This window comes from Sapajus apella, unplaced genomic scaffold (genome assembly GCF_009761245.1).
Source record: "Sapajus apella isolate SASKATOON/1434 unplaced genomic scaffold, GSC_monkey_1.0 scaffold117, whole genome shotgun sequence".
In the NCBI taxonomy this organism is placed as follows: domain Eukaryota; kingdom Metazoa; phylum Chordata; class Mammalia; order Primates; family Cebidae; genus Sapajus; species Sapajus apella.
The window spans coordinates 2,977,347-2,995,038 of record NW_022437057.1 but is presented as its reverse complement, the minus strand read 5'-3'; positions in this window follow the sequence as shown (position 1 = coordinate 2,995,038).

The following is a 17,692-nucleotide window of genomic DNA, read 5'->3' as shown; positions in this document are numbered from 1 at the left end:
ATACTCCAGTAACTTATGGAAAAGTAAAATAAAATAATAATAACAAAGTATTGGCACAATTAAAAATAAAATAAAATTAAAATTAAAAAATTCATTGAGTATTTTTTATGACTCTCTTGTATCTCTCTCGCTGGTTTATTAGCTCTGACTCTGTTTTTAAATATTTGTGATTGTCATAAACTTACAATAAATGTATCACAGTCTACCTTCAAGTGATATTATACTATATCACATACAGTGTATACTTGCAAAAGTATACTTCCATTTCTCTCCTCCTGACCTTTATGCTACTGATATTAGACATTTTACTTTTCCACGTGTTATAAACAGAATGTTATTATAATTTTTCTGTAAATGCTCCATTATCTTCTAAAAGACTTCAATAGTAAGAAAAAGAATCTTTAGTTTTTATACATGTAATTACCATAGTTGGTGTTCGTCAATGCCGTGTATTGATCTAGGTTTTCACCTTGTGTTGTTTTATTGCCTGAAGGACTTCCTGTAGTATTTTTTATAGAACACACCTGCTGATGATGAACTCTATTTTTCAATGTCTGGGAAAGTCTTTCGCTTATATTTTTTTAAAGAAGAATCTTGTTGAAAGAACACTGTGCTTTTTTCTAGTTGCTTTTTAACATTTTCTGTTTTATGCTGATTTTAAGCCACTTGCAGCAACATGGTGTCATTTTCTTCATGTTTCTTGTGCTTGGGGTTCACTGAACTTGGATCTGTGGGTTAATGGTTTTTGTCATACATGACAAACTTATTTCTTCAAATATTATTTATGTCCCTCCTTCTTTTTTAGAGACCCCAACACCATGAACCTGGTTGCTCACAGTTCACTGATGCTCTATTGATTTTTTTTTCAGTTTTATTTTTCTGTATGTTTCATTTTGTCCAGTTGATTGTTGGGCATTCACATTCATTAATCTTTTCTTCTGCAATATCTACTCTGCCAATAATCCCATCCAGTGTATTTTCCATTTTATGGTATGACCTACATTTGAAAGTATCACACTGGCTGCTGGATGGAGAATGAACTATAGGAAGATTAGTTTAGAGCAATAGGTATCAACATCCATTGCTGTGAAGCAGGGTTTTCCAAAATTTAGCAGCTTAAGACAATAGTATATATTTATTGTATCTTCTAGTTGCTACAGCTCAGGAGTTTTGGAGCGTCTTAGCTTAATGGGCCTGGCTTGGGCATTTCATAAGGTTGAAATACATAACCTTATGATGTTACAGTCTCAAAATAAACAGACTTTACCAAGGTTGGAGGATTTGCTTCCAAAAATGGTTCACTTATGACTGACAAATCAGTGCTGGTGTTGACAGGGATATTTCTGTTTCTTGCCACATGGATCTCTCCACGGGACTGCTTGAATGTTCTCACAACATGGTGGCTGGCTTCCCCAGCATGAGTGATTCGAAAGTGCAAGGCAGAAGAGGTTATATCTTTTATGATCTAGCTTCGGAAGTCACATACCATCACTTCCAAATTCTACTGGCCCCGCAAACCAGCTCAGATTGGATATGGGAGATTATAGAAGAGCATGAATATCAGAAAATAAGAATCTTTGGATCTTGCAGGCCGGCTTCCACAATAGGTGAGAGATGATGGTGGCTAGACTCTCTAAACAAGACTGGTGAAGATGGTGAAAAGGGGTCATATTTGGCATATATTTTTAAAGTATAGCTGACGGGATATAGACTTAGATTATAAGTGAGTTGGGGAAAAAACAGGTAATTAAGGATGACTCCAAGGGTTTTGGTCTGAGCAACTAGAGGGATGAAGGTGCATTTATTAAAATGGCAACAACCATGGGAAAAGGATTTAGGGGAAAATCTGGAACTCAGTTTTGGTGTTAAGAAGAGACATCAGGGAGGCAGTTGGATATAGAAAGCCTTAGTATAGGAGAGGGGCTATGAATAGTACTGAAGCTATGAAGTTAAGAGAGAAAACCAGGTCCTGAGTATACTTAGTAAAGGAGAAGAGGCTAGGCATTTGAGTCATGCAGCAGTCTTCAGAAGACTAAAAGAGCCACCCAATGGTGGAGGCAGAACTTCAGGAGAGGAAGCCAAGAGGGAAAGTGTTTCTGGGGGAGGGGTCAGCTGGGTAAAGCGCTGCTTGCAGGCTAACAGACAAGGACTGAGCATTGATGGATGGAGTTAGCAACACTGAGGTCAAGGGAGAAATGGACGAAGTGATTTTGGTGGTGTGGTGATGGACAAAAGCCTGATTGGAAGAACTAAAAGGGAGTATGAGAAGCGAAAGTGGATCCTGGGAGTGTATTAGTCCATTTTCACATTGCTATAAAGAGCTTCCCTGAGACTGGGTAATTTATAAAGAAAAGAGGGTTAATGACTAACAGTTCCACATGGCTGGGGAGGCCTCAAGAAACTTAGAATCATGCTGGAAGGCTAAGGAAGGGGAAGCAAGCAACTTCTTCATAAGGCGGCAGGGGAGAGAAGAGCACAGAGGAAGCTGTCCTTTGTAAAACCATCAGATCTCAGGAGACTCACTCACTCTCATGAGGACAGCAAGGGGAAAACCACTCCCATGGTCTAATCACCTCCCACAAGGTCCCTCCTGCTACACCTGGGGATTACAATTTAGATTACAATTCAAGATGAGATTTGGGTGGGGACACAGAGCCAAAACCATATCAGGGAGTTTTGAGTTTTGTTTTGTAGAGAATCAGAGATATGGGAAAGAAGCTAAGTGGGGATCAGAAACCAAATGCAATTTGCTTTAAGATGGGAGAGGAGCAACATGTTTTTATGCTGATGTGATGCATGTTCACTGTTTCCATTTAAAGTTATTTAGTTCATTGCCTCTATTATTCCAGAATATATGTTTAGTCATTTTTCCTTGCTTTATTGACTCTAAATAATATCTCAAGGACACGTGCACACGAATGTTCATTGCAACACAGTGTACAATAGCAAAGACCTGGAACCAACCCAAATGCCCATCAATGATAAACTGGACAGGGAAAATGTGGCACATATACACCATGGAATATTATGCAGCCATCAAAAATGATGAGTTCGTGTCCTTTGTAGGGACATGAATGAACCTGGAAACCATCATTCTCAGCAAACTGACACAAGAACAGAAAATCAAACACCGCATGTTCTCACTCATAGGCAGGTGTTGAACAACGAGAACACATGGACACAGGGAGGGGAACATCACACACTAGGGTCTATTGGGGGGAAATAGGGGAGGGACAGTGGGGGGTGGGGAGTTGGGGAGAGATAACATGGAGAAAAATGCCAGATGTAGGTGATGGGGAGGAAGGCAGCAAATCACACTGCCATGTGTGTACCTATGCAATAATCTTGCATGTTCTTCACATGTACCCCAAAACCTAAAATGCAATTTAGAAAAAAAACACAAAAGTCAGCCGGGCATGGTGGTGCCCACCTGTAATCCCAGCTACTTGGGAGACTGCTGAGGCAGGAGAATTACTTGAACCCAGAGGCAGAGGTTGTAGTGGGCGGAGGTCACAATGAGCCGAGATCGCACTCCAGCCTGGGCAACAAGAGTAAAACTCTGACTCAAAAAACCAAAATAAACAACAACAAAAAACCAGAAGCTAGAGCAATCATAGTGTAGGATTCCATTCATGTAAAACTTAAAAGCAAGCAAGCAAAAAAAAAAAAAATCTCTATGACTTTAAGTCAGAAAAGTAGGTAGTTACTCTAGGGGAGCAAGGGTTAAAGACTGATTAAAAGTGACCTGAGGCTTCTAAGGGGCTGGTGTGTGTTCAGTTTCTTTCCTGAGAGCCAGCTAAATGGGTACTTGGTGAAAACTCATTGGGCTATGCATTGTGGTTTGTGCATTTTCTGTTTAAATATTATATTTCACTAAGAAAAATTGCCTAAATAAACAAGATTGTGATACAAAAAAAAACAATAATTAAATAAATAAATAAAATCTCTTAATCCTAATATAAAAAAATGAACATGTGGCTACATTCTACTGTCCTTTTGCTATCCCTCTCTGCCTCCCAAAGTTCAATTTTGTGTTTGTGTATATGTGTATTTCATCAATGGAGTACCTTACAACTTTAAATAACCTACTTAAACCTCTATTTCTTGTCCCATCTCTTTTCATTTACAGCTCAGCTACCCACTTTGCAAGTTGAGGCTGTCAATAGTCTTCTCTTTCCCCAAGCTTTGCTTTCCCACTTCCCATTCCAATTTTGATTTGCTCTACTTCTCTATAGACGGAAACAGATTAGCTAAAAATAACATTTACATTAACATGATTATATTAATGCTATTCATGTTGGCCCAAGTAGTGTATTAAAATTAAATTGTCTTCTCTAGAAGTCATTTATCCACTTATTTACTTATTTGTTCATTTACTTATTTATTCAACAGTTATTTACTGCGTGCTCCCACCTGGCAAGCACTGTTCTAGCCACTAGACATACAGCATAATGAAGAACACAGCTGATATCCTTGCCTGTACAGCCGACACTCTGGTAGGGAGGCAGACATGAAACACATGAACGCACATAACTCAAGTTGGGGATAAGCACTACAAAGGAAAATAAAGCAAGGTAGGAATTTAGACAGCAACAAATAAGGAGTATTTCAGGTTGAGTGGTTAAGGTTTCTGAGCAGATACCTATGGGAGTGAAGGGAAAGTCATCCATTGGCTGTTGATTTGAGTACCTTACATCACAACCCTTGGATGCCAGAAGGAAATTGCCACAAACATCATAGTCAAATGGATTTTCTTTTCATGTTTACCTTATTTTTTTCTGTACATTTGAACCATGACATAGGGTTTCAGATATTCCCATCTTCCTCCAACTCAGAATCATGACATCTCTTAACAAAAAGTGTTGCAAAGGTAAGTTGCCAATGGCAGAACATCAAAAAATTTAAATTCTAAGAAGTTTCATTGCCACTCACTAAATGTCACTCATTAAATATGTAAATATTTAAATGGCAATAATGGTATCTTACCTTTATCAAAACTTTTTTCTGTTATGCCCAAAAACTAAAGGTGGGTGACCCTGTTCGTCTTAACACACTCAAGAAACAGGAAAATGTCTCCACTTGCAAAAAAAAAAAAAAAAAAAAAAAAAAAGTTCAGGATGTCCCATTCCTCTAAAAGGCTCTTACTTTGACAAGTTTAATGTAGTCCTGGTTGTTTTTGATGTCATTGTGGGTAAAGCAGTGCACTCAGTGAGAGCAGAGTGGCCTTGATGAACTAAGACCTCCAGCAGCCCTGGATAATGGAATCAGTGTGCAGCAATGAGGTGGAACTGCTGGATTTCTCGTAGATTGATTGAGTCTGCAGATTACCATGATAAGAAAGACTCCAAGCCTTCTGAAACAGTTTCCACTTCCAAAGAACTTTTCAAGCTTTTTCTAGTTAGCTCCAAGCCCATCTGCAAAAAAGATGAGGTAAACTAAAGCATGCAATGCCACCGAATCAATCTAGTATTCCATATACAAAACTCTCTCCACCACGATGATTGTGCAGTGCCTAAGATGAGAAACAGACATTCCAGAGGTTCCTCCATCCCAGGCTGAAGAGCCTGGTGCTAAGTACTCACTGATTAGGAGGACAGAAGTTTCATGCAATGAAGCGGACAGCAGAGGTTAGAGGGGGACAGGGGACAATTTCTTACACACCAAGTTTATTGAAGAGCCAATGGTCTTTAAAAACAGAATGCACCCATAAATTTCTCACTTCAGCAATTCAGTAATGATAGAAAAATGTTTCAAGGATTTCATCATAATGACTTTTGTTGGGCAGTAAGATTTTGTGGGGGTCAGAGGAGAGTTTTCACTTTTAATTCTATTAATTTCCACTTTTTTAAAGGTTTTTACAATGGTTCTGTAGTCCTTTGGTCATTTAAAAACTTTTAAAACCAGTTTAGTTTTTATTATTAAAGTAAGTTCTAAGATCAGAAATCTATCTCCTTCTCATGACAAAGCTTCATTAGAACATTCATTGGCCTGAAGCTGTATCTCCCTCAGGGCCCCATGAAACCATTGTACTTTGGAAATGCTTTTAAAATGCTTAAATAATTATAATAAGTAGTTAAAGTAAAAGGCCTTTTTTCTCACTTTTGAAGTATTTGTGAGCATTGTGAACTCTTATTTTGACCATCAGGAGCTTTACATGTCCCCAGAGTTGAACAGTAATCCAGATAGAATAAGAATCCAAAGAATAAAATATGCATGAGTAGACTTTTACTTCTGGCCACGAGGCAGGGAAGGGGACCAGATTAACCTTCCTGCCTGGAACAACTACAAAACTGGACAAAATGAATGAAACAATGGTCTTTAAGACATTGCACACTGTCTCGGTCTGTTTCTGCTGCTATAACAAAATGCACTAGACTTGGTAATTTATGAATACTAGAACTTTATTTCTCACAGTTATGGAGACTGGGAAGTCCAAGATCAAGGTGTCAGCCAATCTGGTGTCTGCTGAAGGTTCACTCTCTGCTTCATAGTTGGTGCCTCTTACTGCATTCTTACATGGAAGATAACAAAAATGGCCCAACAGACTTCCTCAAGCCCTTTTATAAGAGCACTGGACCCATTCATGAGAGTGGAGTCCTCATGACCTAATCACCTCCTAAAAACCCCACCTCTTAATACTGTTGCACTGGGGATCAAGTTTCAACATGAATTTTGGAGGAGCGAAAACATTCAAACCATAGAAGACACCGTGCAATAAATGACAGTGACCTCTGCAAGACTGAAAACACAGGGTCTAGCTCTATATTTCCTCACCCTATTGCTTCGAGAGCATTTCCAGGATATGGCATAGTTGTGGGGAGAACCAGACAGAACCTAGAGGACTTCCCGAGTTAGGGAGATAAAGCCAAGAGTCCAAGGAAATGAAGGCAGCTAGAGTTTACAGGGCACAATACAACACCAGAGGGGAGAAAGCTGCACAGAGAAAACTCCAGGGACCTGTAGAAGGTCTCTTTAAGTATTTAGAAGAATACTATTCAGGGTATATGTGTGAAGAAACTACACAAAGCTGAGGAAAGAACCACTCAAAAAATTAGTGGGAACAATGCCTGTTATAATTAGCCATATTGGAAAATGTCATATTTCAAGGGGCATTCGTTACAGCACTAGGAAGGGTTTTACCTAAGTGGTGAAGAATGATTAGCCCTAGACAAAATGCTGCTTTAGTCTAACCTAAAAAAAATTAAACCAAGACCTCAAAGGATCAAACTGTGTCCAGATAACTTCATCTCAAAGTAAAGCTCAAAAATACGTATAAAACATAAAAATATCTAGCAACCAAGATGGTAAAGTTCATAATGTCTGATATCTGATCACAAATTACCAGGCATGGAAAGGAGTAGAAAAACATGACACTTAAGGAGAAGAAAAATCCATTTAAACTCACTCTGAAATGACACAGATGCTAGAATTATTAGAGAAGAACATGTCAATAGTTATAATTGTGTTCCATGTATTCAAAAACTATCGGAAATATTAAACATGCTAAGTAGACACATGGAAGATATAAAAAAGACATAAACATCAAAGGATGAAAACTACAATGTCTAAAATAGAAAATATACTGAATAGAATAAGCGGAAGTTTAGACATTGCAGAAAAAAATGTTAGTGAACTTGAAGATACAGCAATAGAAATTATGCAAAGTGAAACACAGAGGGAAAAATACTTTAAAAAATCAAAGAGGATTTTTCATTTGAACAACTTAAAGTAGTCTGTGTGTCATTTGAATTCCAATAGAGGAGGAGGAGGACAGAAAACTATGTGAGAAAATAATGGTCAAAAGTTCTCCAAGTTTGATTAAAACTAAAACTCACAAATCTAAAAAGCACAAAAAACCCCAAGCACAAGAAATACGAAGAAAACTTTAAGGTGTTTCATATCTAAATTTTCTTTTTTACTATGGTAAATTACCTTGATTTTATTTATATATAATATTAGATTCAATTTGCTAATATTTTATTGAGGATTATTTCATCTGTACTCATGAGAGCTAATAGTCTCTAGTTTATTACAAAGTCTCTGGTTTTATATCAGGGTAAATCCGGCTTCATATTAAAATTCTCAAAAAAGTTATGCCGAGTGAAAGAAACTAGAAAAATAAGATATATACTGTACCATGTCATGTATATAAAACTCTAGAAAATGCAAACTAATGTATGGTGACAGAAAGCAGATGAGTGGTTGCCTGGGGATGGGACAGAGACAGGTGTGGAGAGGTGGGGAGGGGTGTGAAGGTGGGATTCCAAAGGGCATAAGGAAACTGTTAGCAGAAGTAGGTTATATTTATTATCTTGATCGTGGTGATAGTTTCACAGGTGTATACATGTGTCAAAGCTTATCAAGGTATACATTTTATATATGCATGGTTTATTATGCATTGATTATACTTCAACAAAACTGTTCAAATATGCAAGTTGGATTTTTATAATACATTTTTTTCTTTAATGATCAAAGGCATTTTAGTTCTTTAAATGTAACTCTATACAGTTACCCACACAAACAAAAGGAGTATAACCCCTGCGCTACTAACACACATGCACATGTATGTAAAACACCCTCATCCACAATTATTTGATTTTGAGATATGTTATGCTAATAATTGTCAACTCTTTGAATATGTGTATCCCTTTTTAATGCCAAAACATTTGAAGACTTCACTCAGGATGATTATTATTATGTTAATTTGCATTAATTGAGAAATACATAATAACAATAAGCTTGTAGGACTTTAATAGTACTTACAGATAAAAATGTATTTTCTTAACTTCAAAGCATAACATGTATTTGTAAAATGAGAGTACGTCTATTTTTTTTCTAATGTTTTCTCTCACATTGATCCTTCTCTCTGTCTAGGCATTAAGACTACAAGCATTCTCTGCAGCCAGGTAGTGTTGATTAGCAATGAAGAAATTAATTCTTAGTTTATGAGTTTCAAAGGAGATTCAGACCCTTCAAGTAAAAGGGCCACAGAAAGGACTCAGAACACAAATTCAGAAAGTGCATAATGATGGAAAAGCCCAGCACAGCGAGGTTTCCCATCACAGAAAGAGGCAGCATGTTTGGACTGGGGTTAAGGACTCAGAAAGAGACGTTGGATGAAACTGGGTACGAAAGAAGAGGCCCTCCACCCTCCCCACCATCCAGGGTGAGTCCAGAAACAAGGTTGAGAAAACTGTTTGATGAATGGGCTACGTGATCTGAGCGCTCAGGGTACCTGTGCCCCCTTCCCTAGTGAAGATCCCAGGGTCTGGCAGGATCCTAAGGTGGCCCTTGCCAGCATGGAGCTGGAGCCAAAGAGGTTTCTGAGTGTGTAGATCTAGGTAGAGGAGTTCAAGACCAAGTTACTAAGTTTCCCACAGCCCAGAGGATGAAGGGGTGTTATCTAATTCCTAGATAACTAGGCCCCCAAGAGGGGCATGGAAATATCCCACATTGTTGGCATGTGGGATCAAGCTGCGTGGTATAAACCAGGAGACCGCATAATGACTGCATGAACTGATGCCTAAGGAGTGGGCAGGGGTGCGCTTGTCTCAAGGGCTGCTGCATGGTACAGGAGCACTGAGGGATGGTCCCCTCTTGATGCTAGGACACAACCTTCAGCTCCTCGGAATGAGATGCAACCCTGGGAGAACCAGAGGGAGACCCCAAAATGACTAAGATTGTTTCTAATCCTAATAAAATAGGAAAATCTTTAAAAGAAATCAGTCATTATAGGAAAACAGCCTCAAATCTCTCCCAACTGATTTTGTGTGTTGAGAAATATAAAAATGCTACCCTTAAGTGTTGACATGGGTTATTTAGAAATAATCTGTGCATATATGGAATTACGAACTTCTTTAAAATAATGAAAGTTCTGTCCTGTAAGTTGGGAAGAGCTAGATTCTAATTTGGGTGTAAACACTGCACAGAAGCTACATGACAGAGTGATGTATACATGATAGACCAAAAGACCACTAGAAGGGAATAGAGATTCCAGAAATAGGCCTATGCTAATATGGCCAATTGATTCTTAACAAAGATACCAAGGCAATTTATTAAAGAAAAGTTCATCTTTCTAAACAAATATTACTAAAACAATGGAACATTCATGTGCCCAAAAAAGAAAATAAGAAATTTGACTCATACCTCATACCTGTTCAAAAGTTAACTCAAAATAAATCATAGACCTGAATGCAAAACCTAAAACAATAAAACTTTGAGAAGATATCATAGAAAGAAACCTTTGGAATCTTGGATTGGACAGAGTCCACCAAAAGCACAATCCATGCAGAAAAAAATAATATATTGGACTTCCTCACTTTTAAAAACTTTTGCTCTTCAAAGTCACACACTGTCTCTTAGAGAGTGATAGTGGTAGTTACACCTTTCTCTCTCTCTCTCTCTCTCTCTCTCTCTCTCTCTCTCTCTCTCTCTCTCTCCCCCTATTGGTTCTGTTTCTCCCAGGAAACTTGACCAATACACAACTCAAATATGTTTCAGTAGGCAGATAAACAAACTATGGTACATCCAATAATGGAATAATGGAATACTACTCAATGATATAACAACAGAACAATGGACTACTGCCACACACAACATGGATGAATCTAAAATGCGTTATGCTAAGTGAGAGAAGCCAGACTCAAAGCTTACACACAGTCTGATTTCACTTATATGACATTCTTGAGCTACAGAGATGCAGAACAGATTAGTGGCTGCTGGCAGGGAGGAGAGTTAATACAAAAATAGTCTTTGTGGATGACGGAACAGTTCTGTATTTTGATTGAGGTGGTGATGGTTACATGTCTCTATGCACTTATCAAAACTAATAAAACACCAAAAATGTGAATTTTGCTGTATATTAAGATAAAATGGAGTGTGAATCCTGGACTAATATAAGAGGGCAGAAACCTAGAGCAAAGGTACTCTCCGTGTCATAAGGATGCTTTATGTCTCCCCCACCTCACCAATCCCAGAAACGCTCTGCCTCTAGCACCACTGCCCAGCAGAAATACAATGCAAGCTGCATATTTAATTTTAAGCTTTATATTGGCTACATTAGAAAGTATAAAAAAAAAGCAAAAATTAAAAAAAAATATATTGTATTTTTGTTTAATCCAATAGTCCAAAATATTATAATTTTAGCACGTAATCAATATGAAGAAATTAGTGAGATAGTCCGGTTTTTTGTACAAAAGTCTTTGGAAGCAGTCTGAGGCCATTGCTAGAAGCAGATGTTGGGGCCACGCTTCTTGTACAATCTATAGAACCCCAAATAAGCCTCTTTTCTTTATAAATATCTCAGCCTCAGGTATTACACGATAGCAACACAAAACCAACTACTACACTGAGGGACGAAGAGAGTTACAAAAAGAAAGAAAGAAAGAAATGGATTGTTGGTTTCAGATGCTAGATCAAGCTGTTCCTAAAGTAAGCCCTACCTCTGGACCGATCAGTAATATGAACCAATAAAATCCTTTTACTGTTTTAGTCAGTTTACATTTTCTATAAATTATTACCAAAATAATCATAACAGATGCGTTACTCAAGAAAGACTTTCCAGGTACCATCTTTACCAGTAACTCTCTAATCAGTCTTTGATCACATGGGACAACACAGGCAATCAGAGTTCAGGGTTTCAGCTTCCAGTCTAACCCTGCCACTTATCGCGAGCTATACAATAACCGTAACAATAGTAACTACAATACACTCTTCATTAACTATGAGGCCCTCTACATATAGCATTTTAATCTACGACAAGGAAAGCAGAGACTTGTTTCTTATTTTACAGAGGAAAACTGAGGCTTAGGGAGGTAAACACAACTTGGACAAATTCTCAGCTAATAAGCGAGTTACTTTTCTTTATAGCACAGATGTGATCCTATTTATTTCTTTGTTTAGCTGTTTATTGTTGATCTCCTGCACTAAAATGAAAGCACCAATAGAGCAGAGCCTTTGTCTTTTTCAACCCTGGATCCTGGGTGCCTAGAACAGTTGCTGGCACAGAGGAAGCCCTTAATAAAGATTGCCTGAGGATTAAATGAACAAGATTGAAACCTAGATCTGCCTCCAAAACTAACTCTTTTCACAGCTCCAGGTTGTCCCTCATTATCCCCTTGTAAAATAGATGGTGGACCCTTTCACATGCTTAAAAACAAGTGTTGTTTGTTTACATGTTGCTGTTGGTGTGCTGCCGTGGAATGGGCCTCCTCTAAGCTAGTGGAATGTCTTGAGTAACTTTTTGGTCTTTCTTCATAGGCCCTATCATGTAAGCCCTTCATTAGTCATCCTGGGTCTCCTCAAGGCATTTAATGATACATTTTGTCAGTATCATGAGTAAACAAACATTTAATTGAAACCATCTTGGTGGCAGAGACAGAGCTAGATTCTTTACGGGACATGAATCACCTCATTCAGTCCTTATTGTGCATCTGAAACACAGGAAGCAGCATCCCTGTTTGGCGAATCAGAGTTGAGGCCCAGAAGATGACATGCTTTTAAGGTGGCAAACAGAGTAAGGATTATCTGAATCCAAAGATTTGACATCTTTCTTTAAAAGTCACATGTTATAATTATTCTAAGATTGTGAAACTTAGAATTGGATTTGGGATTTTCATCAGAATATGCCACAAATGGAAAAATGGACATTTAATCATGATCATTTCAATATACATATTTGAGCACCTACTACAGTGCTAGGTGCCATGCCAGGCACTGGGGACAGTGTAGAACGAAAGAGTCCTGACCTCTTCTCTTGGTTCTTGTACAATGGCTGATACCTTTGCAGTCCAGTGTCAAAGCTAATGCTCTCAAATTTTGGTGTTGGGTCCATTTGAACACTTGGTGCATTAGTTAAAGTAAGCTTAAATGCAGCAATACATAGACCTTGTATTAGTCAGGATGGGCTAACTGCTTTAGAAAGAACCTTAAATATCAGAAGCTAAAACTAATAAAAACTGATTTATCTCTGTGAAAAGTCTGATGTCATATTCCTAGGTGTCTCTTCTCTAAGAGTTAATCCAGGGACACAGATTCCCTTCACACTGTGTCTCTGCCATCTGTGGCTTCAGAATTGCCTGGTATCAACTGGCTAGAGAATAAATGGCTTTACATAGGAGACTTTTATGGTCGAGGCTTCAAAGTGTCATCTGTCTTTTTCCCATGACCCATTTGCCCAAACTGAGTCACCTGACAAGTCCAACTGCAAGGGAGGCTGGGAAATGTAGAGGAGCTCATAGTATTTAGTGCATACCAAGAGTCTGTTTCATAGACTCCAAAAAGTCTATAGAATTTTTAAAAAGAATTTCAAAACTTCCAGATTTCTAAATGTAATCCCTCTGTGTAGCCGGGATTCAGGTCAGCAACAACTCTACTCCATACAGTCATTCAGGGTCCCAGACTAGTGGCAGCTCTGCCATACTAAAAAGTTCTCACAAGAGGTTTTAAAGTCCAGACCTGAAGTTGCACTCATCACTTCCCCTCACATTCTACTGGTTAGAACTCATTCACATAACCATATCTCACTGCAAAGGTGTGACCTCAATCACATCAGGGTCACCACCTGACACACCACTCACCACCTGCAGAAGTCTGACCTGCAGACCCTGAATCAATGACAGATGAATGAATGCACTCTCGCACCATTACAGTGATACAAGTGGACTAGAGATGGCTGTTGGCTGCTTTCAGAAGGTGAAATGCAACCAATCTACTAAGACCCTCTGTCCATCCACACATTTATTCATAACAGAGGTTCTAAGTAAATATGTGGAAAATTAACATAGTTAAAAGAGTGGTTTTACAAAGGATAAAAGCTTTAGGTTCCAGGCCCAGAGTAAACTATTAACAAGTAATTCCCCTTTGATCTCCCACTGAGGGGGCCATGCAGCACAAAGTTAACACAAGTAAACAGAGTAGAGACAAAGGGATGTGGGGTAAATAGACTTAAGCTGGGAAAAGCCTCTTCCCTATCTTCTCCCTAACTTAATGGACCAGCCAGCAGCCTCCAGGCTGCCCCAATAAAACCTTTCAGCCTTTCAAAAGGTTTGAGACTATAATCTATAACTTTCCCTAAATATTTTCTGTAATATTTTGCAAACCACCCCAAGTGAATTCCAACACAAAGGAAGCTAAGAAATGTAGCTTACATGCCAAGCACAAGGAAAGAAGAATGGATTTTTCTAGACAGTGTTAGAACTCATTCACATGACCATGTCTTACTGCAAAGGAAGCTAAGAAATGTAGTTTATATGCCAAGCACAAGGAAAGAAGAATGGATTTTTCTAGATAGTGTTAGAACTCATTCACATGACTATGTCTTACTGCAAAGGAAGCTAATAAATGCAGTTTATATGCCAAGCACAAGGAAAGAAGAATGGATTTTTCTACATAGCTAGAAGATGCTACCTCATCTGGATTTTTTAAATTAGACCTGCCAAATACCAGTTGCTGTGCATCTCTCTCACTGATATATTTCCTTTCCTTTTCTTTTTCTGTTTTGTTTTGTTTTCAGACAGTCTCACTCCGTCGCCCAAGCTGGAGTACAGTGGGGCTTTCACTTCCCGGGTTCAAGTGATACTCCTGCCTCAGCCTTCTGAGTAGTTGCAATTACAGGCATGCACTACACCTGGCTAATTTTTGCATTTTCAGTAGAGATGGGGTTTCGCCATGTTGGCCAGGCTAGTCTCAAACTCCTGACCTCAGGTGATCCATCTGCCTCGACCTCCCAAAGTGCTAGGATTACAGGCATGAGCCACCGTGCCTAGCTCTGATACCATTTTCTTATCCTCCCCTTCTGTGACTTGGCATGTGTATTTCTAGCTATACCTCCAACCTGACATATTATATGGTTTCCTAATTCTGGCCTCTAAGTAGAAGTCCTTTATTTTCACAAAGAGGTAGTCTGAGAAATTACTGAATGTGCTCTCTACAGCAAATGCCATGTTCTTTGGAAATTCATTCATCCAATGATAACTAACTTAGACTTTATTTTTCCCCATTAGAGGAGGGCAAGGCCCTGTCTGTTTTGTTCAGCACTCTGTTCCCACTGCTTAGCAGAGTATTCCTGATACCATTGCAGGTAACCCAATAAATATTTTCTCAAATTTTCCTTTTATCTCAGAATCTTAAAAAGTTCATATTTGATATTGGGGGGAAAAATCTTCCCTGATGATTCATTATATGGGATGCCACCTCCCAGAACCCTGGGAGGGAATCCCTGACCATAAAGCTCAGCTCTACCAAATTCATTCACTCAGATCCCACTTCATTTTTTTAACCGTAGCAAATTTTGAGGAAATCACATACATTGAAAGGTCTTTAATTTTTGTTTTCTTTTTGAGGATTGCTGATCTATGTGGAAACTGGAACAAAAGAAATGTGAGAGTCTGCCTGATCCTCACTTTCCAATTTTTGTCATCTTTGGCTGTCAAGATGGAATCCACCACGGCTGAGATGTGTATTGCTGTGAAATGAGCCCCTAACTGAGCTGAAAAGATTTGTTTGACTTTCAGCTAAGCCACTTAACAGCTGTTTGGTTTCTATAAATCACTCAAGGCTCTGAGTTTCAGCTTCCTTTTCAGGAAGCAGATAACAGCACCTTCCCTGTCAATATCACAGGATTGCTGTAAAAATGGCTTTCATTTATTTAATAGATATTTATTAGTGGCTAACTATATGCCAGATATTGACATAGGTTCTGGAGATATATCAGTGAATAAAACAAAGTTTATGTGACTCAGAGCTTATGGTGAAGGGAAACAGTGCAAATCAATCAATGAATATATAATATACCACGGGTAGACAAGGTTATGGGGGAAAATGGTACACAGTAAAAAAGATGAGGGCCATGGAGGAAAGGTGCTTTCATATTTTATATAAGGTGGTTCAGACTGGGACATTAGAACAGAGACCTGAAGGAAGCGAGTGAGTGTGTCATGCAAAGATATGAAGGAAGAGGAGGCGCAACATGGTCAAGGGCCCTGAAGTGACAGTATCCTTGATGTTTATGAGGAATTGCAAGGAGAGCAGTTGGCTTAAGCAGAGGGAATGGGAGATGGGCAGACCCTGAGATCAGAAAGGTAACATGAAGCTAGATCAATCAGGGCTCCAAAGGCCATGGTAGAGACTTAGCCTTCACTCTGACTACAATAGAAAGCCATTTCTGTGTTGAGCATAGAAGTGATGAATTGTATCATATGTCCTTTAAAGATCATTCCAGCAGCTGTGTGGAGAAAAGGCTGCATGGAAGCTAGACTGGAGGCAAGGATGCCAGTTAGGAAGCCACTGCAATACAGCAGGTGTGAGATGGCAGAGGCTAGGCTCAAGCCAGTACCAAAGGAAGTGGTGGAAAGTGGTCATATTACAAATATATTCTGAAGGTAACATAAACAAATCTTCCTGATGGATTGGATGTTGCTCTAAGAGGAAAAAAAGAGTAATCAAAAATGACGTTAAAGTTTTGGCATGATGAGTGGGAATATGGAGTTGCTCTTTCTTGAGATGGGGAAGACTGCAGGAAGAACACAGAAGTTCTCACAATACTAAGACCTCTGTTTTTGAAACATTAATTTGAGATGCCTCCCGACTTAGGCATCCCAAAATGGCACCATATTGTGGTGGCTATATGTACCTGGAGTTCAGGGATGAGGTCCAGGATGGAGCCATCACCTTGGGAGTTGGCAGCCTATTTAATCCTTGAAAAGGAGTGAGATCGCTTAAAGAGTGAATTAAGAACTAATTCTGAAGACTGAGAGGAAACTTCAACATTTAGAAGTCTAGGAAAAGAGAGAGGCTCAGCAAAGAAAAACGAAGATAAGAAGAAGCCAATGAGGCAGGAAAAGGAACAAGATAGAGGACAGTGAAGAAAGTGGGAACAGAAGGAGGGATTGACTCATTTCCATTTATGATGCAGTAGTTTGGCCAAATAGCATGATGGTAGCTACATACCCAAATATCTCAGTAATCACATTAAATGTAAATGGATTAAGTAGTCCAATTAAACATCTGTAATTATCAAACTAGATTTAAAAACAGAATCTAATTATATGCTACTTACTAGATACACACCTCAAATATAAGGATATGAAGTAATTAAAAATTAAGAGATGATATTAAGATTTACCATGCAAACACTCTCCAAAAGAAAGCTGGTATAGGTATACAGGTAGCAAAATAGACTCGGGGCAAAAAGCCTAATTAAGATAAAAAGTTTCAAGTTTCATAACAATAAAAGGGTTAATCCCCCAAGAAATTCTCAATTTTTACGTACAGAAAAAACACAACCTCAACATACAAAAAACAAAAATTGACAGAATTATAATAAAATCTAGTCAAATCCACACTCAGTGAGAGACTTTAACAAACTTTTCTCTATAAAATGTACAAGCAGGAAAAAAATTAGTAAGAATATATAAGATCTAAACAACACAATTAACAAATTTGATATATTGACATGTACAGAACACTGTGCCCAAAAAAAGTATACTTTTTTTTTTCAAGTGTACATGGAACATTTATGCTTGTCATAAAAGAAGTTTCAACAAACTTCAAAGGATTAAAATCATACAAAATATGTTCTCTGACCATGGAAGAATTAAGCTGGAAATCAATAACAAAATAAGTAGAAATTCTTCAAATACTTGGAAATAAAGTAATAGGTTTTTAAATGGGTCAAATAAAAAATTTCAGTGGA